This window comes from Amia ocellicauda, unplaced genomic scaffold (assembly GCF_036373705.1).
Source record: "Amia ocellicauda isolate fAmiCal2 unplaced genomic scaffold, fAmiCal2.hap1 HAP1_SCAFFOLD_26, whole genome shotgun sequence".
Classification (NCBI taxonomy): Eukaryota; Metazoa; Chordata; class Actinopteri; order Amiiformes; family Amiidae; genus Amia; species Amia ocellicauda.
The window spans coordinates 1,894,484-1,919,132 of NW_027102823.1; the positions used below are offsets into that span (position 1 = coordinate 1,894,484).

General features: G+C 44.2%; 9 non-coding genes and 35 pseudogenes across 9 annotated transcripts; all 44 read left to right on the top strand.

Moving 5' to 3' along the window:
- The first annotated feature begins 1,445 nt into the window (after positions 1–1,445).
- Positions 1,446–1,564, top strand: LOC136727079 (uncharacterized; annotated as a pseudogene).
- Positions 1,565–1,783: 219 nt separating this feature from the next.
- On the top strand, positions 1,784–1,902 carry LOC136727048 (5S ribosomal RNA). The gene has a single exon (XR_010808398.1). It is a non-coding gene; the product is annotated as a 5S ribosomal RNA (ribosomal RNA).
- Positions 1,903–2,111: 209 nt separating this feature from the next.
- On the top strand, positions 2,112–2,230 carry LOC136727044 (uncharacterized; annotated as a pseudogene).
- A 210-nt stretch (positions 2,231–2,440) lies between these two features.
- Positions 2,441–2,559, top strand: LOC136726670 (uncharacterized; annotated as a pseudogene).
- A 224-nt stretch (positions 2,560–2,783) lies between these two features.
- On the top strand, positions 2,784–2,902 carry LOC136727087 (uncharacterized; annotated as a pseudogene).
- A 215-nt stretch (positions 2,903–3,117) lies between these two features.
- LOC136726850 (uncharacterized) lies at positions 3,118–3,236 on the top strand (annotated as a pseudogene).
- Positions 3,237–3,457: 221 nt separating this feature from the next.
- Positions 3,458–3,576, top strand: LOC136727064 (uncharacterized; annotated as a pseudogene).
- A 216-nt stretch (positions 3,577–3,792) lies between these two features.
- Positions 3,793–3,911, top strand: LOC136726624 (uncharacterized; annotated as a pseudogene).
- Positions 3,912–4,121: 210 nt separating this feature from the next.
- LOC136726547 (uncharacterized) lies at positions 4,122–4,240 on the top strand (annotated as a pseudogene).
- A 208-nt stretch (positions 4,241–4,448) lies between these two features.
- On the top strand, positions 4,449–4,567 carry LOC136726707 (uncharacterized; annotated as a pseudogene).
- Positions 4,568–4,781: 214 nt separating this feature from the next.
- On the top strand, positions 4,782–4,900 carry LOC136727058 (uncharacterized; annotated as a pseudogene).
- Positions 4,901–5,110: 210 nt separating this feature from the next.
- On the top strand, positions 5,111–5,229 carry LOC136727231 (uncharacterized; annotated as a pseudogene).
- Positions 5,230–5,454: 225 nt separating this feature from the next.
- LOC136727221 (5S ribosomal RNA) lies at positions 5,455–5,573 on the top strand. The gene has a single exon (XR_010808414.1). It is a non-coding gene; the product is annotated as a 5S ribosomal RNA (ribosomal RNA).
- Positions 5,574–5,783: 210 nt separating this feature from the next.
- LOC136727223 (uncharacterized) lies at positions 5,784–5,902 on the top strand (annotated as a pseudogene).
- Positions 5,903–6,127: 225 nt separating this feature from the next.
- Positions 6,128–6,246, top strand: LOC136727233 (5S ribosomal RNA). Its single transcript, XR_010808416.1, has one exon. It is a non-coding gene; the product is annotated as a 5S ribosomal RNA (ribosomal RNA).
- A 211-nt stretch (positions 6,247–6,457) lies between these two features.
- LOC136727099 (uncharacterized) lies at positions 6,458–6,576 on the top strand (annotated as a pseudogene).
- A 216-nt stretch (positions 6,577–6,792) lies between these two features.
- Positions 6,793–6,911, top strand: LOC136726673 (uncharacterized; annotated as a pseudogene).
- Positions 6,912–7,121: 210 nt separating this feature from the next.
- On the top strand, positions 7,122–7,240 carry LOC136726910 (5S ribosomal RNA). Its single transcript, XR_010808287.1, has one exon. It is a non-coding gene; the product is annotated as a 5S ribosomal RNA (ribosomal RNA).
- Positions 7,241–7,456: 216 nt separating this feature from the next.
- LOC136727318 (uncharacterized) lies at positions 7,457–7,575 on the top strand (annotated as a pseudogene).
- Positions 7,576–7,785: 210 nt separating this feature from the next.
- On the top strand, positions 7,786–7,904 carry LOC136727360 (uncharacterized; annotated as a pseudogene).
- A 225-nt stretch (positions 7,905–8,129) lies between these two features.
- Positions 8,130–8,248, top strand: LOC136727245 (5S ribosomal RNA). Its single transcript, XR_010808417.1, has one exon. It is a non-coding gene; the product is annotated as a 5S ribosomal RNA (ribosomal RNA).
- A 210-nt stretch (positions 8,249–8,458) lies between these two features.
- Positions 8,459–8,577, top strand: LOC136726997 (5S ribosomal RNA). Its single transcript, XR_010808366.1, has one exon. It is a non-coding gene; the product is annotated as a 5S ribosomal RNA (ribosomal RNA).
- A 216-nt stretch (positions 8,578–8,793) lies between these two features.
- On the top strand, positions 8,794–8,912 carry LOC136726590 (uncharacterized; annotated as a pseudogene).
- Positions 8,913–9,122: 210 nt separating this feature from the next.
- Positions 9,123–9,241, top strand: LOC136726548 (uncharacterized; annotated as a pseudogene).
- Positions 9,242–9,449: 208 nt separating this feature from the next.
- On the top strand, positions 9,450–9,568 carry LOC136726653 (uncharacterized; annotated as a pseudogene).
- Positions 9,569–9,783: 215 nt separating this feature from the next.
- On the top strand, positions 9,784–9,902 carry LOC136727320 (uncharacterized; annotated as a pseudogene).
- Positions 9,903–10,112: 210 nt separating this feature from the next.
- Positions 10,113–10,231, top strand: LOC136727224 (uncharacterized; annotated as a pseudogene).
- A 226-nt stretch (positions 10,232–10,457) lies between these two features.
- Positions 10,458–10,576, top strand: LOC136726986 (5S ribosomal RNA). Its single transcript, XR_010808356.1, has one exon. It is a non-coding gene; the product is annotated as a 5S ribosomal RNA (ribosomal RNA).
- A 210-nt stretch (positions 10,577–10,786) lies between these two features.
- LOC136727088 (uncharacterized) lies at positions 10,787–10,905 on the top strand (annotated as a pseudogene).
- Positions 10,906–11,120: 215 nt separating this feature from the next.
- LOC136727232 (uncharacterized) lies at positions 11,121–11,239 on the top strand (annotated as a pseudogene).
- A 227-nt stretch (positions 11,240–11,466) lies between these two features.
- Positions 11,467–11,585, top strand: LOC136726582 (uncharacterized; annotated as a pseudogene).
- Positions 11,586–11,794: 209 nt separating this feature from the next.
- LOC136726944 (5S ribosomal RNA) lies at positions 11,795–11,913 on the top strand. The gene has a single exon (XR_010808318.1). It is a non-coding gene; the product is annotated as a 5S ribosomal RNA (ribosomal RNA).
- A 211-nt stretch (positions 11,914–12,124) lies between these two features.
- LOC136727067 (uncharacterized) lies at positions 12,125–12,243 on the top strand (annotated as a pseudogene).
- A 220-nt stretch (positions 12,244–12,463) lies between these two features.
- On the top strand, positions 12,464–12,582 carry LOC136727180 (uncharacterized; annotated as a pseudogene).
- Positions 12,583–12,791: 209 nt separating this feature from the next.
- LOC136727258 (uncharacterized) lies at positions 12,792–12,910 on the top strand (annotated as a pseudogene).
- A 210-nt stretch (positions 12,911–13,120) lies between these two features.
- Positions 13,121–13,239, top strand: LOC136727043 (uncharacterized; annotated as a pseudogene).
- Positions 13,240–13,458: 219 nt separating this feature from the next.
- Positions 13,459–13,577, top strand: LOC136727200 (uncharacterized; annotated as a pseudogene).
- Positions 13,578–13,794: 217 nt separating this feature from the next.
- On the top strand, positions 13,795–13,913 carry LOC136727289 (uncharacterized; annotated as a pseudogene).
- A 225-nt stretch (positions 13,914–14,138) lies between these two features.
- On the top strand, positions 14,139–14,257 carry LOC136727201 (uncharacterized; annotated as a pseudogene).
- Positions 14,258–14,474: 217 nt separating this feature from the next.
- LOC136726471 (uncharacterized) lies at positions 14,475–14,593 on the top strand (annotated as a pseudogene).
- A 225-nt stretch (positions 14,594–14,818) lies between these two features.
- Positions 14,819–14,937, top strand: LOC136726804 (uncharacterized; annotated as a pseudogene).
- A 543-nt stretch (positions 14,938–15,480) lies between these two features.
- On the top strand, positions 15,481–15,599 carry LOC136726791 (uncharacterized; annotated as a pseudogene).
- A 222-nt stretch (positions 15,600–15,821) lies between these two features.
- LOC136726805 (uncharacterized) lies at positions 15,822–15,940 on the top strand (annotated as a pseudogene).
- A 6,522-nt stretch (positions 15,941–22,462) lies between these two features.
- On the top strand, positions 22,463–22,577 carry LOC136726890 (U5 spliceosomal RNA). The gene has a single exon (XR_010808269.1). It is a non-coding gene; the product is annotated as a U5 spliceosomal RNA (small nuclear RNA).
- The last annotated feature ends 2,072 nt before the right edge of the window (positions 22,578–24,649 follow it).

Consider the following 24,649-nt stretch of genomic DNA (forward strand, 5'->3'; position numbering starts at 1 on the left):
TCTCTCTCTCTCTCTCTCTCTCTCTCTCCCTCTCTCTCTCTCTCTCTCTCTCTCAATTCATTTCATTTGTATTGTCAAAGCAATTGGACATACATACACATACATACATATACACTCACCTAAAGGATTATTAGGAACACCTGTTCAATTTCTCATTAATGCAATTATCTAATCAACCAATCACATGGCAGTTGCTTCAATGCATTTAGGGGTGTGGTCCTGGTCAAGACAATCTCCTGAACTCCAAACTGAATGTCTGAATGGGAATGAAAGGTGATTTAAGCAATTTTGAGCGTGGCATGGTTGTTGGTGCCAGACGGGCCGGTCTGAGTATTTCACAATCTGCTCAGTTACTGGGATTTTCACGCACAACCATTTCTAGGGTTTACAAAGAATGGTGTGAAAAGGGAAAAACATCCAGTATGCGGCAGTCCTGTGGGCGAAAATGCCTTGTTGATGCAAGAGGTCAGAGGAGAATGGGCCGACTGATTCAAGCTGATAGAAGAGCAACTTTGACTGAAATAACCACTAGTTACAAACGAGGTATGCAGCAAAGCATTTGTGAAGCCACAACACGTACAACCTTGAGGCGGATGGGCTACAACAGCAGAAGACCCCACCGGGTACCACTCATCTCCACTACAAATAGGAAAAAGAGGTGAGACATTCAGATGGTAGAGTCAGAATTTGGCGTAAACAGAATGAGAACATGGATCCATCATGTCTTGTTACCACTGTGCAGGCTGGTGGTGGTGGTGTAATGGTGTGGGGGATGTCTTCTTGGCACACTTTAGGCCCCTTAGTGCCAATTGGGCATCGTTTAAATGCTACGGCCTACCTGAGCATTGTTTCTGACCATGTCCATCCCTTTTTGACCACCATGTACCCATCCTCTGATGGCTACTTCCAGCAGGATAATGCACCATGTCACAAAGGTCGAATCATTTCAAATTGGTTTCTTGAACATGACAATGAGTTCACTGTACTAAACTGGCCCCCACAGTCACCAGATCTCAACCCAATGGAGCATCTTTGGGATGTGGTGGAACGGGAGCTTCGTGCCCTGGATGTGCATCCCACAAATCTCCATCAACTGCAAGATGCTATCCTATCAATATGGGCCAACATTTCTAAAGAATGCTTTCAGCACCTTGTTGAAGCAATGCCACGTAGAATTAAAGCAGTTCTGAAGGCGAAAGGGGGTCAAACACAGTATTAGTATGGTGTTCCTAATAATCCTTTAGGTGAGTTCATCGTAGCTCTTAATACTCTCTTTCTGTCTGGAGGAGATATAATTGAAGTATTGTACACGTACCCGGCTACTTTCAACACCCATTGCTGCACTGATATTTTTCCCTCCATTTTTCTTTATCCATTTTTTTTTTGCTGGAAGTTCCGTCAATACCCGTCAGCCTTTAAGAGACATCATGCAGCCAGGCCTCTTGGCTTGCGGCCACACCGTCCTGAACGCGCCCAATCTCATCAGATCTCGGAAGCTAAACGGGGCAGGTCCTGGTCAGTACTTGGATGGGTGACCTCCTGGAAATACCAGGTGCTGCTAGCTTTTTCGTCTCCTGGGAAACTTTATCGTAGCTCTTAATACTCTCTTTCAGTCTGCAGGAGATATAATTGAAGAATTGTACACGTACCCGGCTACTTTCAACACCCTTTCCAGCACTGATATTTTTCCCTCCATTTTTCTATTTTTTATTTTTTTTTTTTTCCTGGAAGTTCCGTCAATACCCGCCAACCTTTAAGAGACATCATGCAGCCAGGCATCTCGGCTTGCGGCCACACCATCCTGAATGCGCCCGATCTCGTCAGATCTCGGAAGCTAAACGGGGCAGGGCCTGGTCAGTACTTGGATGGGAGACCTCCTAGAAATACCAGGTGCTGCAAGCTTTTTACGTCTCCTGGGTAACTTCATCGTAGCTCTTAATACTCTCTTTCTGTCTCCAGGAGATATAATTGAAGAATTGTACACGTACCCGGCTACTTTCAACACCCTTTGCTGCACTGGTATATTTCCCTCTATTTTTCTTTTTTTTTTTGCTGGCAGTTTCGTCAATACCCGCCAGCTTTTAAGAGACATCATGCAGCCAGGCATCTCGGCTTGCGGCCACACCATCCTGAACGCGCCCGATCTTGTCAGATCTCGGAAGCTAAATGGGGCAGGGCCTGGTCAGTACTTGGATGGGAGACCTCCTAGAAATACCAGGTGCTGCAAGCTTTTTACGTCTCCTGGGTAACTTCATCGTAGCTCTTAATACTCTCTTTCTGTCTCCAGGAGATATAATTGAAGAATTGTACACGTACCCGGCTACTTTCAACACCCTTTGCTGCACTGGTATATTTCACTCTATTTTTCTTTTTTTTTTTTGCTGGCAGTTCCGTCAATACCCGCCAGCCTTTAAGAGACATCATGCAGCCAGGCATCTCGGCTTGCGGCCACACCATCCTGAACGCGCCCGATCTCGTCAGATCTCGGAAGCTAAACGGGGCAGGACCTGGTCAGTACATGATAGTGAGACCTCCTGGAAATACCTAGTGCTGCAAGCTTTTACGTCTCCTGGGAAACTTTATCGTAGCTCTTAATACTCTCTCTCTGTCTGGAGGAGATATAATTGAAGTATTGTACACGTATCCAGCTACTGTCAACACCCTTTGCTGCACTGATATTTTTCCATCCATTTTTCTTTTTTCTTTTTTTCTTTTTTTTTTTTGCTGGAAGTTCCGTCAATACCCGCCAGCCTTTAAGAGACATCATGCAGCCAGACATCTCGGCTTGCGGCCACACCGTCCTGAACGCGCCCGATCTCGTCAGATCTCGGAAGCTAAACGGGGCAGGACCTGGTCAGTACTTGAATGTGAGACCTCCTGGAAATACCTGGTGCTGCAAGCTTTTACGTCTCCTGGGTAACTTTATCGTAGCTCTTAATACTCTCTATCTGTCTGGAGGAGATATAATTGAAGAATTGTACACGTACCCAGCTACTGTCAACACCATTTGCTGCACTGATATTTTTCCCTCCATTTTTCTTTTTTCTTTTGTTTTTTGCTGGAAGTTCCATCAATACCCTCCAGCCTTTAAGACACATCATGCAGCCAGGCCTCTTGGCTTGAGGCCACACCGTCCTGAAGACGCAAGATCTCGTCAGATCTCGGAAGAGAAACTAGGCAGGGCCTGGTCAGTAATTGGATGGGTGACCTCCTGGAAATACCAGGTGCTGAAAGCTTTTTACATCTCCTGGGTAACTTCAGCGTAGCTCTTAATACTCTCATTCAGTCTGGAGGAGATATAATTGAAGAATTGTACATGTACCCGGCTACTTTCAACACCCTGTCCTGCACTGATATTTTTCCCTCCATTTTTCTATTTATTTATTTTTTATTTTTTGCTGGAAGTTCCGTCAATACCCGCTAGCCTTTAAGAGACATCATGCAGCCCGGCCTCTTGGCTTGCGGCCACACCGTCCTGAACACGCCCGATCTCATCAGATCTCGGAAGCCAAACGGGGCAGGGCCTCATCAGTACTTGGATGGGAGACCTCCTGGAAATACCTGGTGCTGCAAGCTTTTTACGTCTCCTGGGAAACTTCATCGTAGCTCTTAATACTCTCTATCTGTCTGGAGGAGATATAATTGAAGTATTGTACACGTACCCGGCTACTTTCAACAGCCTTTGCTGCACTGATATTTTTCCCTCCATTTTTCTTTTTATTTTATTTTTTTGCTGGAAGTTCCGTCAATATCCGCCAGCCTTTAAGAGACATCATGCAGCCAGGCCTCTTGGCTTATAGTCACACCGTCCAGAACGCGCCCGATCATATCAGATTTCGGAAGCTAAACGGGGCAGGGCCTGCTCAGTACTTGGATGGGAGACCTCCTGGAAATACCAGGTGCTGCAAGCTTTTTACGTCTCCTGGGTAACTTCATCGTAGCTCTTAATTCTCTCTTTCTGTCTCCAGGAGATATAATTGAAGAATTGTACACTTACCCGGCTACTTTCAACACCCTTTGCTGCACTGGTATATTTCCCTCTATTTTTCTTTTTTTTTTTTGCTGGCAGTTCCGTCAATACCCGCCAGCCTTTAAGAGACATCATGCAGCCAGGCATCTCGGCTTGCGGCCACACCATCCTGAACGCGCCCGATCTCGTCAGATCTCGGAAGCTAAACGGGGCAGGACCTGGTCAGTACATGAATGTGAGACCTCCTGGAAATACCTCGTGCTGCAAGCTTTTACGACTCCTGGGTAACTTTATCGTAGCTCTTAATACTCTTTATCTGTCTGGAGGAGTTATAATTGAAGTATTGTACACGTACCCAGCTACTGTCAACACCCTTTTCTGCACTGATATTTTTCCATCCATTTTTTTTTTTTTTTTTGCTGGAAATTCCGTCAATACCCGCCAGCCTTTAAGAGACATCATGCAGCCAGGCATCTCGGCTTGCGGCCACACCATCCTGAACTCGCCCGATCTCGTTAGATCTTGGAAGCTAAACGGGGCAGGACCTGGTCGGTACATGAATGTGAGACCTCCTGGAAATACCTGGTGCTGCAAGCTTTTACGTCTCCTGGGTAACTTTATCGTAGCTCTTAATACTCTCTATCTGTCTGGAGGAGATATATTTGAAGTATTGTACACGTACCCAGCTACTGTCAACACCCTTTGCTGCACTGATATTTTTCCATCCATTTTTTTTTTTTTTTTTTTTTTTGCTGGAAGTTCCGTCAATACCCGCCAACCTTTAAGAGACATCATGCAGCCAGGCCTCTCGGCTTGCGGCCACACCGTCCTGATTGCGCCCGATCTCGTCAGATCTCGGAAGCTAAATGGGGCAGGGCCTGGTCAGTACTTGGATGTGTGACCTCCTGGAAAAACCAGGTGCTGCAAGCTTTTTACGTCTCCTGGGTAACTTCATCGTAGCTCTTAATACTCTCTTTCTGTCTCCAGGAGATATAATTGAAGAATTGTACACGTACCCGGCTACTTTCAACACCCTGTGCTGCACTGGTATATTTCCCTCTATTTTTCTTTTTTTTTTTTGCTGGCAGTTCCGTCAATACCCGCCAGCCTTTAAGAGACATCATGCAGCCAGGCATCTCGGCTTGCGGCCACACCATCCTGAACGCTCCCGATCTCGTCAGATCTCGGAAGCTAAACGGGGCAGGACCTGGTCAGTACATGAATGTGAGACCTCCTGGAAATACCTGGTGCTGCAAGCTTTTACGTCTCCTGGGTAACTTTATCGTAGCTCTTAATACTCTCTATCTGTCTGGAGGAGATATAATTGAAGTATTGTACACGTACCCGGCTACTTTCAAAACCCATTACTGCACTGATATTTTTCCCTCCATTTTTCTTTTTCTTTTTTTTTTTTTTTTTTTTTTGCTGGAAGTTCCGTCAATACCCGCCAGCCATTAAGAGACATCATGTAGCCAGGCCTCTCGGCTTGCGGCCACACCGTCCTGAATGCGCCCGATCTCGTCAGATCTCGGAAGCTAAACGGGGCAGGGCCTGGTCAGTACTTGGATGGGAGACCTCCTAGAAATACCAGGTGCTGCAAGCTTTTTACGTCTCCTGGGTAACTTCATCGTAGCTCTTAATACTCTCTTTCTGTCTCCAGGAGATATAATTGAAGAATTGTACACGTACCCGGCTACTTTCAACACCCTTTGCTGCACTGGTATATTTCCCTCTATTTTTCTTTTTTTTTTTTGCTGGCAGTTCCGTCAATACCCGCCAGCCTTTAAGAGACATCATGCAGCCAGGCATCTCGGCTTGCGGCCACACCATCCTGAACGCGCCCGATCTCGTCAGATCTCGGAAGCTAAACGGGGCAGGACCTGGTCAGTACATGAATGTGAGACCTCCTGGAAATACCTGGTGCTGCAAGCTTTTACGTCTCCTGGGTAACTTTATCGTAGCTCTTAATACTCTCTATCTGTCTGGAGGAGATATAATTGAAGTATTGTACACGTACCCGGCTACTTTCAAAACCCATTACTGCACTGATATTTTTCCCTCCATTTTTCTTTTTCTATTTTTTTTTTTTTTTTTTTTGCTGGAAGTTCCGTCAATACCCGCCAGCCATTAAGAGACATCATGCAGCCAGGCCTCTCGGCTTGCGGCCACACCGTCCTGAATGCGCCCGATCTCGTCAGATCTCGGAAGCTAAACGGGGCAGGGCCTGGTCAGTACTTGGATGGGAGACCTCCTAGAAATACCAGGTGCTGCAAGCTTTTTACGTCTCTTGGGTAACTTCATCGTAGCTCTTAATACTCTCTTTCTGTCTCCAGGAGATATAATTGAAGAATTGTACACGTACCCGGCTACTTTCAACACCCTTTGCTGCACTGGTATATTTCCCTCTATTTTTCTTTTTTTTTTTTTGCTGGCAGTTCCGTCAATACCCGCCAGCCTTTAAGAGACATCATGCAGCCAGGCATCTCGGCTTGCGGCCACACCATCCTGAACGCGCCCGATCTCGTCAGATCTCGGAAGCTAAACGGGGCAGGGCCTGGTCAGCACTTGGATGGGAGACCTCCGAGAAATACCAGGTGCTGCAAGCCTTTTACGTCTCCTGGGTAACAACATCGTAGCTCTTAATACTCTCTTTCTGTCTGGAGGAGATATAATTGAAGAATTGTACACGTACTAGGCTACTTTCAACACCCTTTGCTGCACTGATATTTTTCCCTACATTTTTCTTTTTATTTTATTTTTTTGCTGGAAGTTCCGTCAATATCCGCCAGCCTTTAAGAGACATCATGAAGCCAGGCCTCTTGGCTTGTAGTCACACCGTCCAGAACGCGCCCGATCATATCAGATTTCGGAAGCTAAACGGGGCAGGGCCTGCTCAGTACTTGGATGGGAGACGTCCTGGAAATACCAGGTGCTGCAAGCTTTTTACGTCTCCTGGGTAACTTCATCGTAGCTCTTAATTCTCTCTTTCTGTCTCCAGGAGATATAATTGAAGAATTGTACACTTACCCGGCTACTTTCAACACCCTTTGCTGCACTGGTATATTTCCCTCTATTTTTCTTTTTTTTTTTTGCTGGCAGTTCCGTCAATACCCGCCAGCCTTTAAGAGACATCATGCAGCCAGGCATCTTGGCTTGCGGCCACACCATCCTGAACGCGCCCGATCTCGTCAGATCTCGGAAGCTAAACGGGGCAGGGCCTGGTCAGTACTTGGATGGGAGACCTCCGAGAAATACCAGGTGCTGCAAGCCTTTTACGTCTCCTGGGTAACTTCATCGTAGCTCTTAATACTCTCTTTCTGTCTGGAGGAGATATAATTGAAGAATTGTACACGTACTAGGCTACTTTCAACAGCCTTTGCTGCACTGATATTTTTCCCTCCATTTTTCTTTTTATTTTATTTTTTTGCTGGAAGTTCCGTCAATATCCGCCAGCCTTTAAGAGACATCATGCAGCCAGGCCTCTTGGCTTGTAGTCACACCGTCCTGAACGCGCCCGATCATATCAGATTTCGGAAGCTAAACGGGGCAGGGCCTGGTCAGTACTTGGATGTGTGACCTCCTGGAAATACCAGGTGCTGCAAGCTTTTTACGTCTCCTGGGTAACTTCATCGTAGCTCTTAATACTCTCTTTCTTTCTCCAGGAGATATAATTGAAGAATTGTACACGTACCCGGCTACTTTCAACACCCTGTGCTGCACTGGTATATTTCCCTCTATTTTTCTTTTTTTTTTTTGCTGGCAGTTCCGTCAATACCCGCCAGCCTTTAAGAGACATCATGCAGCCAGGCATCTTGTCTTGCGGCCACACCATCCTGAACGCGCCCGATCTCGTCAGATCTCGGAAGCTAAACGGGGCAGGACCTGGTCAGTACATGAATGTGAGACCTCCTGGAAATACCTGGTGCTGCAAGCTTTTACGTCTCCTGGGTAACTTTATCGTAGCTCTTAATACTCTCTATCTGTCTGGAGGAGATATAATTGAAGTATTGTACACGTACCCGGCTACTTTCAAAACCCATTACTGCACTGATATTTTTCCCTCCATTTTTCTTTTTCTTTTTTTTTTTTTTTTTTTTTTGCTGGAAGTTCCGTCAATACCCGCCAGCCATTAAGAGACATCATGTAGCCAGGCCTCTCGGCTTGCGGCCACACCGTCCTGAATGCGCCCGATCTCGTCAGATCTCGGAAGCTAAACGGGGCAGGGCCTGGTCAGTACTTGGATGGGAGACCTCCTAGAAATACCAGGTGCTGCAAGCTTTTTACGTCTCCTGGGTAACTTCATCGTAGCTCTTAATACTCTCTTTCTGTCTCCAGGAGATATAATTGAAGAATTGTACACGTACCCGGCTACTTTCAACACCCTTTGCTGCACTGGTATATTTCCCTCTATTTTTCTTTTTTTTTTTTGCTGGCAGTTCCGTCAATACCCGCCAGCCTTTAAGAGACATCATGCAGCCAGGCATCTCGGCTTGCGGCCACACCATCCTGAACGCGCCCGATCTCGTCAGATCTCGGAAGCTAAACGGGGCAGGGCCTGGTCAGTACTTGGATGGGAGACCTCCGAGAATTACCAGGTGCTGCAAGCCTTTTACGTCTCCTGGGTAACAACATCGTAGCTCTTAATACTCTCTTTCTGTCTGGAGGAGATATAATTGAAGAATTGTACACGTACTAGGCTACTTTCAACACCCTTTGCTGCACTGATATTTTTCCCTACATTTTTCTTTTTATTTTATTTTTTTGCTGGAAGTTCCGTCAATATCCGCCAGCCTTTAAGAGACATCATGAAGCCAGGCCTCTTGGCTTGTAGTCACACCGTCCAGAACGCGCCCGATCATATCAGATTTCGGAAGCTAAACGGGACAGGGCCTGCTCAGTACTTGGATGGGAGACGTCCTGGAAATACCAGGTGCTGCAAGCTTTTTACGTCTCCTGGGTAACTTCATCGTAGCTCTTAATTTTCTCTTTCTGTCTCCAGGAGATATAATTGAAGAATTGTACACGTACCCGGCTACTTTCAACACCCTTTGCTGCACTGGTATATTTCCCTCTATTTTTCTTTTTTTTTTTTGCTGGCAGTTCCGTCAATACCCGCCAGCCTTTAAGAGACATCATGCAGCCAGGCATCTCGGCTTGCGGCCACACCATCCTGAACGCGCCCGATCTCGTCAGATCTCGGAAGCTAAACGGGGCAGGACCTGGTCAGTACATGAATGTGAGACCTCCTGGAAATACCTCGTGCTGCAAGCTTTTACGTCTCCTGGGTAACTTTATCGTAGCTCTTAATACTCTCTATCTGTCTGGAGGAGTTATAATTGAAGTATTGTACACGTACCCAGCTACTGTCAACACCCTTTGCTGCACTGATATTTTTCCATCCATTTTTTTTTTTTTTTTTGCTGGAAATTCCGTCAATACCCGCCAGCCTTTAAGAGACATCATGCAGCCAGGCATCTCGGCTTGCGGCCACACCATCCTGAACTCGCCCGATCTCGTCAGATCTTGGAAGCTAAACGGGGCAGGACCTGGTCGGTACATGAATGTGAGACCTCCTGGAAATACCTGGTGCTGCAAGCTTTTACGTCTCCTGGGTAACTTTATCGTAGCTCTTAATACTCTCTATCTGTCTGGAGGAGATATAATTGAAGAATTGTACACGTACTAGACTACTTTCAACACCCTTTGCTGCACTGATATTTTTCCCTCCATTTTTCTTTTTATTTTATTTTTTTGCTGGAAGTTCCGTCAATATCCGCCAGCCTTTAAGAGACATCATGCAGCCAGGCCTCTTGGCTTGTAGTCACACCGTCCTGAACGCGCCCGATCATATCAGATTTCGGAAGCTAAACGGGGCAGGGCCTGGTCAGTACTTGGATGTGTGACCTCCTGGAAATACCAGGTGCTGCAAGCTTTTTACGTCTCCTGGGTAACTTCATCGTAGCTCTTAATACTCTCTTTCTTTCTCCAGGAGATATAATTGAAGAATTGTACACGTTCCCGGCTACTTTCAACACCCTGTGCTGCACTGGTATATTTCCCTCTATTTTTCTTTTTTTTTTTTGCTGGCAGTTCCGTCAATACCCGCCAGCCTTTAAGAGACATCATGCAGCCAGGCATCTTGGCTTGCGGCCACACCATCCTGAACGCGCCCGATCTCGTCAGATCTCGGAAGCTAAACGGGGCAGGACCTGGTCAGTACATGAATGTGAGACCTCCTGGAAATACCTGGTGCTGCAAGCTTTTACGTCTCCTGGGTAACTTTATCGTAGCTCTTAATACTCTCTATCTGTCTGGAGGAGATATAATTGAAGTATTGTACACGTACCCGGCTACTTTCAAAACCCATTACTGCACTGATATTTTTCCCTCCATTTTTCTTTTTCTTTTTTTTTTTTTTTTTTTTTTTGCTGGAAGTTCCGTCAACACCCGCCAGCCATTAAGAGACATCATGAAGCCAGGCCTCTCGGCTTGCGGCCACACCGTCCTGAATGCGCCCAATCTCGTCAGATCTCGGAAGCTAAACGGGGCAGGGCCTGGTCAGTACTTGGATGGGAGACCTCCTAGAAATACCAGGTGCTGCAAGCTTTTTACGTCTCCTGGGTAACTTCATCGTAGCTCTTAATACTCTCTTTCTGTCTCCAGGAGATATAATTGAAGAATTGTACACGTACCCGGCTACTTTCAACACCCTTTGCTGCACTGGTATATTTCCCTCTATTTTTCTTTTTTTTTTTTGCTGGCAGTTCCGTCAATACCCGCCAGCCTTTAAGAAACATCATGCAGCCAGACATCTCGGCTTGCGGCCACACCGTCCTGAACGCGCCCGATCTCGTCAGATCTCGGAAGCTAAACGGGGCAGGACCTGGTCAGTACTTGAATGTGAGACCTCCTGGAAATACCTGGTGCTGCAAGCTTTTACGTCTCCTGGGTAACTTTATCGTAGCTCTTAATACTCTCTATCTGTCTGGAGGAGATATAATTGAAGAATTGTACACGTACCCAGCTACTGTCAACACCATTTGCTGCACTGATATTTTTCCCTCCATTTTTCTTTTTTCTTTTGTTTTTTGCTGGAAGTTCCATCAATACCCGCCAGCCTTTAAGACACGTCATGCCGCCAGGCCTCTTGTCTTGCAGCCACACCGTCCTGAACGCCCCCGATCTCATCAGATCTTGGAATTTAAACGGGGCAGGGCCTGGTCAGTACTTGGATGGGTGACCTCCTAGAAATGCCAGGTGCTGCAAGCTTTTTACGTCTCCTGGGTAACTTCATCGTAGCTCTTAATACTCTCTTTCTGTTCGGAGGAGATATAATTGAAGAATTGTACACGTACCCGGCTACTTTCAAAACCCATTACTGCACTGATATTTTTCCCTCCATTCTTCTTTTTCTTTTTTTTTTTTTTTTTTTTTTTGCTGGAAGTTCTGTCAATACCCGCCAGCCATTAAGAGACATCATGCAGCCAGGCCTCTCGGCTTGCGGCCACACCGTCCTGAACGCGCCCGATCTCGTCAGATCTCAGAATTTAAACGGGGCAGGGCCTGGTCAGTACTTTTATGGGTGACCTTCTGGAAATACGAGGTGCTGCAAACTTTTTACGTCTCCTGGGTAACTTCATCGTAGCTCTTAATTCTCTCTTTCTGTCTGGAGGAGATATAATTGAAGAGTTGTACACGTACCCGGCTACTTTCAACAGCCTTAGCTGCACTGATATTTTTCCGTCCATTTCTCTTTTTTTTTTTGCTGGCTGTTCCGTCAATACCCGCCAGCCTTTAAGAGACATCATGCCGCCAGGCATCTTGGCTTGCGGCCACACCGTCCTGAACGCGCCCGATCTCGTCAGATCTCGGAAGCCAAACGGGGCAGGGCCTGGTCAGTACTTGGATGGGTTTCCTCCTGGAAATACCAGGTGCTGCAAGCTTTTTACGTCTCCTGTGTAACTTCATCGTAGCTCTTAATACTCTCTTTCAATCTGGAGGAGATATAATTGAAGAATTGTACACGTACCTCGCTACTTTCAACACCCTTTGCTGCACTGATATTTTTACCACCATTTCTCTTTTTTTTTTTTTGCTGGCAGTTCCGTCAATACCCGCCAGCCTTTAAGAGACATCATGCAGCCAGGCGTCTCGGCTTGCGGCCACACCATCCTGAACGCGCCCGATCTCGTCAGATCTCGGAAGCTAAACGGGGCAGGACCTGGTCAGTACTTGAATGTGAGACCTCCTGGAAATACCTGGTGCTGCAAGCTTTTACAACTCCTGGGTAACTTCATCATAGCTCTTAATACTCTCTATCTGTCTGGAAGAGATATAATTGAAGTATTGTACACGTACCCAGCTACTGTCAACACCCTTTGCTGCACTGATATTTTTCCCTCCCTTTTTCTATTTTTTTTTTTTTTTTTTTTTGCTGGAAGTTCCGTCAATACTTGCCAGCCTTTAAGAGACATCATGCAGCCAGGCCTCTCGGCTTGCGGCCACACCGTCCTGAACGCGCCTGATCTCATCATATCTCGGAAGCTAAACGGGGCAGGGTCTGGTCAGTACTTGGTTGGGTGACCTCCTGGAAATACCAGGTGCTGCAAGCTTTTTACGTCTCCTGGGTAACTTCATCGTAGCTCTTAATACTCTCTTTCAGTCTGGAGGAGATATTATTGAAGAATTGTACACGTACCCGTCTACTTTCAACAGCCTTTGCTGCACTGATATTTTTCCCTCCATTTTTCTTTTTTTTTTTTGCTGGAAGTTCGTCAATATCCGCCAACCTTTAAGAGACATCATGCAGCCAGGCCTCTCGGCTTGTGGCCACACCGTCCTGAATGCGCCCGATCTCGTAAGATCTCGGAAGCTAAACGGGGCAGGGCCTGGTCAGTACTTGGATGGCTGACCTCCTAGAAATACCACGTGCTGCAAGCTTTTTACGTCTCCTGGGTAACTTCATCGTAGCTCTTAATACTCTCTTTCTGTCTGCAGGAGATATAATTGAAGAATTGTACACGTACCCGGCTACTTTCAACACCCTTTGCTGCACTGGTATTTCTCCCTCCATTTCTCTTTTTTTTTTTTGCTGGATGTTCCGTCAAAACCCGCCAACCATTAAGAGACATCATGCAGCCCGGCCTCTTGGCTTGCAGCCACACCGTCCTGAACGCCCCCGATCTCATCAGATCTTGGAATTTAAACGGGGCAGGGCCTGGTCAGTACTTGGATGGGTGACCTCCTGGAAATGCCAGGTGCTGCAAGCTTTTTACGTCTCCTGGGTAACTTCATCGTAGCTCTTAATACTCTCTTTCTGTCTGGAGGAGATATAATTGAAGAATTGTACACGTACCCGGCTACTTTCAACAGCCTTTGCTGCACTGATATTTTTAACTCCATTTTTCTTTTTTTTTTTTTTTTTTTTTGCTGGAAGTTCCGTCAATACCCGCCAGCCTTTAAGAGACATCATGCAGCCAGGCGTCTTGGCTTGCGGCCACACCATCCTGAACGCGCCCGATCTCGTCAGATCTCGGAAGCTAAACGGAGCAGGACCTGGTCAGTACTTGAATGTGAGACCTCCTGGAAATACCTGGTGCTGCAAGCTTTTTACGTCTCCTGGGTAACTTCATCGTAGCTCTTAATACTCTCTTTCTGTCTGGAGGAGATATAATTGAAGTATTGTACACGTACCCAGTTACTTTCAACACCCTTTCCTGCACTGATATTTTTCCCTCCATTTTTCTTTTTTTTTTTTTTTTTTTTTTGGATGTTCCGTCAATACCCGCCAGCCTTTAAGAGACATCATGCAGCCAGACATCTCGGATTGCGGCCACACCGTCCTGAACGTGCCCGATCTCGTCAGATCTCGGAAGCTAAACGGGGCAGGACCTGGTCAGTACTTGAATGTGAGACCTCCTGGAAATACCTGGTGCTGCAAGCTTTTACGTCTCCTGGGTAACTTTATCGTAGCTCTTAATACTCTCTATCTGTCTGGAGGAGATATAATTGAAGTATTGTACACGTACCCAGCTACTGTCAACACCCTTTGCTGCACTGATATTTTGCCATCCATTTTTCTTTTCTCTTTTTTTTTTTTTTTTTTTTTGCTGGAAGTTCCGTCAATACCCGCCAGCCTTTAAGAGACATCATGCAGCCAGGCGTCTTGGCTTGCGGCCACACCATCCTGAACGCGCCCGATCTCGTCAGATCTCGGAAGCTAAACGGAGCAGGACCTGGTCAGTACTTGAATGTGAGACCTCCTGGAAATACCTGGTGCTGCAAGCTTTTTACGTCTCCTGGGTAACTTCATCGTAGCTCTTAATACTCTCTTTCTGTCTGGAGGAGATATAATTGAAGTATTGTACACGTACCCAGTTACTTTCAACACCCTTTCCTGCACTGATATTTTTCCCTCCATTTTTCTTTTTTTTTTTTTTTTTTTTTTGGATGTTCCGTCAATACCCGCCAGCCTTTAAGAGACATCATGCAGCCAGACATCTCGGATTGCGGCCACACCGTCCTGAACGTGCCCGATCTCGTCAGATCTCGGAAGCTAAATGGGGCAGGACCTGGTCAGTACTTGAATGTGAGACCTCCTGGAAATACCTGGTGCTGCAAGCTTTTACGTCTCCTGGGTAACTTTATCGTAGCTCTTAATACTCTCTATCTGTCTGGAGGAGATATAATTGAAGTATTGTACACGTACCCAGCTACTGTCAACACCCTTTGCTGCACTGATATTTTGCCATCCATTTTTCTTTTCTCTTTTTTTTTTTTTTTTTTTTTGCTGGAAGTTCCGTCAATACCCGCCAACCTTTAAGAGACATCATGCAGCCAGGCCTCTTGGCTTTTGGCCACACCGTCCTGAACGCGCCCGATCTCGTCAGATCTCGGAAGCTAAACGGGGCAGGACCTGGTCAGTACTTGAATGTGAGACCTCCTGGAAATACCTGTTTCTGCAAGCTTTTACGTCTCCTGGGTAACTTTATCGTAGCTCTTAATACTCTCTATCTGTCTGGAGGAGATATAATTGAAGTATTGTACACGTACCCAGCTACTGTCAACACCCATTGCTGCACTGATATTTTTCCATCCATTTTTCTTTTTTTTTTTTTTTTTGCTGGATGTTCCGTCAATACCCGCCAACCTTTAAGAGACATCATGCAGCCAGGCCTCTTGGCTTGTGGCCACACAGTCCCGATCTCGTCAGATCACGGAAGCTAAACGGGGCAGGGCCTGGTCAGTACTTGGATGGGAGACCTCCTAGAAATACCAGGTGCTGCAAGGTTTTTACGTCTCCTGGGTAACTTCATCGTAGCTCTTAATACTCTCTTTCTGTCTGCAGGAGATATAATTGAAGAATTGTACACGTACCCTGCTACTTTCAACACCCTTTGCTGCACTGATATTTTTCCCTCCATTTTTCTATTTTTTTTTTTTTTTTTCTTGCTGGAAGTTCCATCAATTCCCTCCAGCGTTTAAGAGACATCATGCAGCCAGGCCTCTTGGCTTGCAACCACACCGTCCTGAACGCGCCCCATCTCGTCAGATCTCGGAAGCTAAACGGGGCAGGGCCTAGTCATTACTTGAATGTGGGACCTCCTGGAAATACCTGGTGCTGCAAGCTTTTTACGTCTCCTGGGTAACTTTATCGTAGCTCTTAACACTCTCTTTCTGTCTGGAGGAGATATAATTGAAGAATTGTTCACGTAACCGGCTACATTCAACACCCTTTGCTGCACTGATATTTTTCCCTCCATTTTTCTATTTATTTTTTTCTTTTTTTTTTGCTGGAAGTTCCGTCAATACCCGCCAACCTTTAAGAGACATCATGCAGCCAGGCCTCTTGGCTTTTGGCCACACCGTCCTGAACGCGCCCGATCTCGTCAGATCTCGGAAGCTAAACGGGGCAGGACCTGGTCAGTACTTGAATGTGAGACCTCCTGGAAATACCTGTTTCTGCAAGCTTTTACGTCTCCTGGGTAACTTTATCGTAGCTCTTAATACTCTCTATCTGTCTGGAGGAGATATAATTGAAGTATTGTACACTTTGTCTTAGGGACAGTCTGGCTAGCAGTGACTGAGTGGTTGACAGACGACAAGCAACGGAATGTACGTGCTCTGTGATGTCATAGCAGTCAGCTGAGAGAGGCTCGTGATGTCATCGCTGAGCTGTCTGTCTGTCTGTCTGTCTCTCTCTCTCTCTTTCTCTCTCTCTCTCTCTCTCTCTCTCTCTTCCTCTCAATTCAATTCATTTGTATTGTCAAAGCAATTGGACATACATACATATATAGATATATATATATATATATATATATATATATATACATACATACATACATCCATACATGCTAGAAAGTCATTACTATGTTATCTTAAAGGCTAACTAAGCAGAACATATATCATTATAGAACAGAGTTCATAGGTCAACACATGGTTTTAGGGAACAGGCACGTAGGTCATACCGTTTGACAATGTCTCCAAGGTTCTCATCGTAAATAACAAACAGAAATCAAACTATCTTCTGGGCTGACCTTCTAGCTTGACCGTATCTTTCTTAAGTATACAAGAGAGAAAAACAGGTGTAAGAAAATAATTTCTAATTTTCCTTCTACACATATATACATACATACATACATATGTAGCGTTATGTTGGGTGTATTTGGATAAGAGCATTTGGGCTCTGAGCTGAAGCACTGATCTAAAGAAGACCTCTCCCCCCCCAAAGTTATCAGATTTCCTTAGCTCATCAGCTTGGAACTGGTTTGCATCAAAGTGACAGTTTTGGGGAGGATGGCACCGAGAAGAGGCCAAATAGTTTGGAATTCTGCTATGAGATGTCTGGAGAAAGGGGCCTGTAGGTGATAAAAACTCTTTGAAGTGGATGAGAGCCGAAATCCCGACATAGAGCTACGAACCCAGGCCAACCGGCATTTCCAAAAGATGGCATGGATTGACATCAGTCATAAATAAAGCCTCCCTCCAATAGGACACTGGGGGCTGAAACCGAAATCCAATCTCAAGAACTCAGGGACCAATCACCTACTGATCTGACAGACTATAAGGAACAGCGGACAGTCTTTCTCTCTCTCTCTCTCTCACCTGAACCAGAAACTCGCTGCCACAGCTCAGCCTGTAGCTCTGTTGCCAGAACCGGAATCAGAAACCAACCAAGTCTTTGCCGGCAACAGAAGAGTTAAACTATGAGAAGGAGATTGAGCGAAGAATTATTTTAAAGGACTTTATTAAATAAATAACTTCACAGACCCACCTGATCAGTGGAGTTTTACAGCTGGACAATTGACTAAGTCGACTGAATACGAAAGTGTCAGTCACTTAAATAGCTATTTGAGTCTTAAGAAACTTGACCCTTGGAACAAACAGGGCCCTGCTTTCCTCAAAGACTTCGTCTTCAAGTAACTACGGTGGAACCATGCTTACAAAGAAGATTTTGTGCACAACCTTGGAGCCTTCAAACCAATGGAAAATCTGTTTGGAAACGACTCTACATTCCCGAAACCCCAACTTCCAGGTGCATCGACTGAGTGGAAGTTCTTGGACAAAGCCGAACCGGACTGCCTTTGTTCCAAACCACACGGACCTCGTGCCGTGTGCTGTTATCTGAGCCCGAAGCCAGAGAGGCCTCTCTGCGACGAAGTTCACATAAGTTTAACAGTTTGGAGTTTGTGATTCATGACATTTGAGAAATCAATTAGAAATGTTAATCTGTGATTCATAACTCTAGAATGTGTAATATCATTTAGTTTTCTTAAATATAAATGTGAGTTGCATTAAACTGTTTTGTTGATAATTTTAGAAATAAAATCTGTCAACGCCGAGAAATATCTTCTCATTCCTGTTTAACTGTTTAGTCTGAAATTGACACAAGTTAATAGACATTAGATTATTGGTGGCCCTGCCTATCCTTAATCATTGAATAATAATCAGTTAAGGGAAATTGTGGTAACAAATAGGATCTTTCTCGGCACCTAAACGTAAATGAGACTGATATATATATAACGAGAAGTTACCTGACATAAATACTAACCTGCGTAGTTATTTAATGTCTGACTAATAATACTAACGAGAGACTCACCTTCGTCTTACTAACCGGTGTTGTAGTCAATGTGTTTATAACCTTTTTTGTTTAACGATTTGTTAAACGGAATGTACGTGCTCTGTGATGTCATAGCAGTAAGCTGAGAGAGGCTCGTCATGTCATCGCTGAGCTGGCTGGCTGGCTCTCTGTGTGTGTGTGTGTGTGTGTGTGTGTGTCTCTCTGTCTGTCTGTCTGTCTGTCTCTCTCTCTCTCTCTCTTACTCTCTCTCTCTCCCTCTCAATTCAATTCATTTGTATTATCAAAGCAATTGGACATGCATACATACATACATACATATATATGGAAAATAAACAATATGTGTACATCTCTTTCTGCATTAGTGGTGCCCTCACAGATGTGCAAGTTACATGACAGACAGACAGACAGACACACACACACTTTCACACACAGACAGACAGACACAGACACACACAGAAACACACACACATACTTTGACAGACAGACAGACAGACAGACACACGCATATTATGGGTCTTTGTTGGGTAGTGAAATGGGTAGCATCAGTCGCAGTGTGGGTAATGTCAGGGAGCCAATCATAGTCCCCGTTATTTGCATATCGTGGCGCAAAGCATTCTGGGAAAAGCAACTAAACACGTTTAGTCATGTATTTGTCCATAGTTTACACATGAGATGAAAGAGACAGTATGACGTATTGAGCACCTGGGATTCCTCATGTGTATGTGAGGGGCAGAGGAACCGGATCCCAAGTGTGCGTCCCAGGTGCTATAGGTTTCAAAGCATGCAGGGGAATAGGCACCCCACCCTGACACATAAAGAAGACTGGATAGGGAGATATAAATAGCAATGGGGAGACTCTTGTACTTGGTGTGGCTCTATCCATATAGTGGGGCCAGCAGCCACTTAGCAGGTGTAGCAATAGAAGCTCAGCCTGGGGAGACTGGATTTAGCATTTCCTCTCCATTTTGATAACTATCCATAATCATTTCTGCAAAATACTTCTATGATACCTATGTATGTTTTTTACTTGTACTATATTATACTATCAAGTATCAGTGTACACATACAATGTGACCTGTTACATTAATACAGAGGCCACGGAAGGCCAGATCACTAATAGCCACTGTCCCCTGATATTACACTTTTTTACAATCACTTTGGCACTCATTTCAGAACCTTGATGTCATTTTTCAAAACTCTAGACACTAAACTCACACCCGATGATCAAAATGCACATTTTTCAAAACTCTAACACTTTTTTACAATTGCTTGGATACAATACACATCAACCTCAGATCATTTGTTCATTGAACTAAAATGACACAACTTAACATCAAAGTATTACCATTTCAAAATGCAATTCACACATTACATCTGAGATCACTGTCTATTCATTTCATTACAAAGATCTAACTATCAATTGATACAGCTGCTCAAAATGATAAGTGACTGTTGCATTACTCTTAATGCATAATTTTATGGAAACTGACAAACAATATTCCATGTTTCGATCATGAAAGTTTCAGGATAATGAGATCCATTGACATCAATAAACGAGGAGCATGAACCAGTTGGACTACATTATCTATGGATGTAATATTTCATCATCATTCATCATCATGTAGCACTTTTCCACACCATGTTTGCAGTGTGGAAGGAAAGTTAGAAATTCTTTCTCTAATACCTGTTTTTCTCTCTTGTATACTTAAGAAAGATAAGGTCAAGCTAGAAGGTCAGGCCAGAAGGTAGTTTGATTTCTGTTTGTTATTTACGATGAGAATCTTGGAGACAATGTCAAACAGTATGATTGAAGTGCCTGCTCCCTAATCCATGTGTTGATCTATGAACTCTGTCCTATAATGATATAAATTCTGCTTAGCTAACTTTTAAGATAACATAGTAATGACTTTCTGATTATAACCAGCTCTTTGATTTTTGTGTATAAAAGCTCTGACTGTTAAAATGAAGGCAGAGCGACTTTGGGATCTACTTGAGTCACTGTTCCTCTCCACGCTGCGTGTATTAAAGGCATTGCAACTAACGCTCCAACCTGGTTGAAGATGATTGTTCTTCCACATCAGATTTGACATTACTGTATGTATGCAGGCCCTTGTAATTGCTTTTCCAATACTGCCAACTGGTTATTGATGATTGATTTCACATTGTGGTACGAGTATCGAGTGAATTGAGTGCTATCCACCCCAGCAACACAGTGATAACATGGAGCCGGCAAGTCATCCAGGTCACAATAGAGGTCAAGCAGTGGGAGGAGGAAGACGTGGTGGTCAAAGGAATGGAAGGGGACATGCACCCCTTCTGAGAGGTGGTCGTGGGCCTCGTCATAGAGGAGGGCTTAGGCCTCACCAGAGAGGCAGCCATGGGCCTCATTTGAGAGGTGTTGGGGGAACGTGGTAGAGGACAAGGCCACGGACCAGACAGCGGCAGCAACAGCAAATAGTGTCCAGTGAAATCCGAGAAATAGTTGTAGAGCATGTTGTAAATCATGGCATGACCATGACTGAGGCAGCTACAATGATTCAATCAAACCTCAGAATCAACTCAGGATCAACTGTGGCCTCAATCATCAGAAATTTCCGTACTGAGAAGCGGCAAGTCTTCAGCATGCACTAAACATTAGGCTACTCTCAATTGTCAAATGACTGTATACTGCATACCAATGTGTAGCACAGAGTATAGTGTGCCTTTTGAAAGAAATGCAGACAGAGTGAAGCAGCTGATGACTGAGTATGTTCAGGTATGTTCAGTTTCAAGATGCCTCTTGTGAAAAATGGTTGTGAGAACCTGAACCTGAACACAGGGCTGATGGAAATTCAGAAGTACAGTAATCAATCCTTTGTTTTACACTAAGCCAGGTGAGGAACACTGCAGTTGACATTTTACTGTAGTTTTGTTCTTTTTTGTAGCTAATTATTGTTGCATGGATTCAAAGAAACCTATGGTGTGATTTGATTGTATTGCATCAATACATTTCAGATTTTGTTCAATGATTCCACTGTGTCTGTAGTATTCTCTCTACTAGTCCTTTTACAGTGATGTATTTATGTGTAGTACCATAATGAAACATGTATCACATATTTTGTACTACAATATTTAATGATTGTACGAACAACTACACAGTGAAACTATCGGTATCTTCTGTGTGGGTGATCTAAATAAATGTTACTATGGTATTTCATGATAAATGAATTATTTGAACCAACAAGTCTGCAAGTGCAAGGTTTCTTTAAAGATATGAATGCACAATGCAATGTTTTGAACATTGGACAGCCTGTGTTACAAGTGATGACCGTTTTGAGTTTTGTGTCTAGAGTTTTGAAAAATGACATCAAGGTTCTGAAATTAGTGACAAAGTGATTGTAAAAAACTGTATATTCATCCTATTTAATGTGCTCTTTTAAAATGTACTTTTCTTTTTTATGTTGCCATTTCTGTTCTACCAATGTTTCAGTTGTTAGCCAAAGATTGACAGAGTACATCTCATACACACAGGCCAGACAGCAAGGATTTCTTTTTGAAATTCAATTACAAATGCTGCATGAACTCATCAATACGATTAGAGCTCCTGAAAGCAATATAACTAACTCACTCTACAGCATCTCATTAGCAGTGAAAAGAAACCAAGAAAGTTGGGACAGTCGACTGTTTACCACTATGTAACATCACCTTTTCTTTTAATAACACTTATTAAGCACTTGGGCACTGAAGACACCACTTGGTTAAGTTTAGCAAGTGGGATTTCCCCCCATTCATCCATTATGCATTTCCTCAGCTGCGCAACTGCACAGGGCCTTCGTTGTCTTAATTTGCACTTCATAGTGCGCCACACATTCTCAATTCGGAGACAGGTCAGGACTGCAGGCAGGCCATGCTAGCACCCGCACTCTCTGCCTACGCAACCATGCGCTTGTAATCTGGGCAGAATGTGGTTTGGCGTTATCCTGCTGAAAAATGCAGGGATGTCCCTGGAAAAGACGATGTCTGGATGGCAGCATATGTTGCTCCAAAATGTGTACATCTCTTTCTGCAAAAATGGTGCCCTCACAGATGTGCGAGTTACATGACAGACAGACACTCATACACACTGTCACACCCACACACACACACACACTTTCACAGACAGACACACGCACACACACTCACTTTCACACAGAGACAGACACACAAACACAGAGACAGACACACACACACTCACTTTCACACAGAGACACACAAACACATACACTTTCACACAGACACACACACACATACATACATACATACATACATATATAAGGAAAAGAAACAATACATTTAAAAATCACAAAAAGATGTAATAAAGTACAGAAAATCTAAATGTAATAAAATGTGATCTTTAATACACACAAATATGTATGGCTGGTCGGATGCGTCTTGGACTCGGGTTCCTCTTCATTACGTATAATGCTTTTGCCTTTTGCTATAGCTTTCCGTGGAGGGGATCGTGGGTGAGTTTGTACCATTCTTGGGAGGCTCTGCCTTGTTGGGGCGGAGCTGTGATCCAGGTGAACAGCAGATCGGACATAGGTGGGCATGTGGGCGGAGGAGGAAGGCCGGTCAAGCAAATAAGCTTGCTAAGGTACGCAGCAGCAGCAAGCAGCCCCACCATCCAGTCAGCCAGCCAGTCTGGCTGGCAGTGACTGAGTGGTTGACAGACGGCAAGCAACGGAATGTACGTGCTCTGTGATGTCATAGGAGTCACCTGAGAGAGATGTTTGTGATGTCATCGCTGAGCTGGCTGGCTCTGTGTGTCTTGCTGGCTGTGTGTGTGTGTGTGAGAGAGAGAGAGACTTTTTGACTTTTATCAGACTTCATTGCCTGTTTGCAACACGCAATAATTCATACAAAAGAAAATAAATAAATAAAAAATAGTGTTCCCCTTTGTTTGTCTCCCCCCAACAAGCATTAACTCCGCCACTGATCTGTACACTTTTAAAGAAAGCAACCCAATACACACAACAAAACAACCATCAAATACTAAACCCTATAAATGAATTACATAATAAAAACCAACTCCCCGTCATACAATTCACAAAGGGCATCATTAATACACCAGACCTGTTCAAAACTCTCCAAATCATTCATCAGCCTGTAATAGTTAAACTCTAGTCTGACTCTGCACTTGACCAGCATGGCAAACACTCTCACTGCATCCTCACTGCCCTCCCCACACACTCTGTTCTTCCTAGTCTTATAGACGGCCATTTTAGCCTGGCCCAGCAAGAAGTTTACCAGCTGGTCCACATGTTTGGTCTTTCTGGTGTATCGCGCCCCTAAAATAAAAACCTTTGTGTTAAAAATCAGGTTAAGATCAGTAAAAAGACGAGTTAAAAGACTAAAAATGGGTGACAACCGAGAGCAAGTGCTGAAACAGTGAAACACGGTCTCTCTCTGAGCACAGAATGGGCAGGCGTCGGACACAGCAGGGTTAAGAACAGTAATAAAAGAATTGACAGCAATAATGGTGTGTAACACCCTCCACTGCAGATTGCCAGCTCTCTTATTGAGGGGGGCTTGTACAGGCTTCTCCAGGCGGGCGCAGTGTCTTCCCCCAGCCCCAGCCTGTAAAGTAATTTTAGGAATCACAAAGAAACAGTTGAAAGTGCTAAATAAGTATTTTGATGCACCATATTAATTTAGGAAATTTACATGTTGTTTTTCATCAGCTTCTGTATCTGATGGCTCCACATCACTGGCTGGATTGACAGCAACGACACTCAAAAAAAGAAGTGTTAAGTTTGAGCATTCAGGACTTGTTTTGAAGATCCTGAATATCACTGGTCCACAATTTATCTGTGAAACTATGGGTTAATCTCCATATACAAAATACTTTTCACACACACTTTAAATTTACAACTAAATTTACATGTTGATGTCTTTCGTCAGCTTCTGTATTTGATGGCTCAATATAACTGGTTGCATTAACAGCAACGGCACACTACAAGAAAATAACATTATATTTAAACATTCAGGACTGGTTTAGCATCACCTCGAATATCCCTAGCCCTTGAGGTCGATTGTTATTGTGGTCTTCAAGACCAGTGCTTCTCAACCTTAGTCCTGGAGGAGGCCCACTGTCTGCTGATTTTCATTACAACAACATTGTAGGTTATATCAGTGACTGTGGTCCTAAAGTACCCCTATGCCTGCTGTTTTTTTTCCAGTTGAGCTCTTAATTACCTAATTGGCTTAACTGAAGCCATTTAACCCTTTTCCCAGGTCTTTGGTTGTTGATGAGTTACAAAGAGCTGGATTGTGGCCCGCCATGACTGGAAGTGAAGAACACTCACTCTAGGCCTTTAACTTAATGTTCATATGTAGGGGCCTATCCATCTGATTTGTTTTTGCACATTTATTAACAGAAAAATTGATGGTACGTGAAATCATCTGAGCTGAAAAACATAATGTTCCACCAATAATAAAATAAATGTATTAATTAAAATTATAGAGATAATAGAATGTTCACAGATTATTAGTTCAGAAAATAAAATATTTTTTTATATCTTAAATAGAATTAACACTCAAATCAGTTGTAGGGTAAACAAGGTCTATTTTTTGGATTG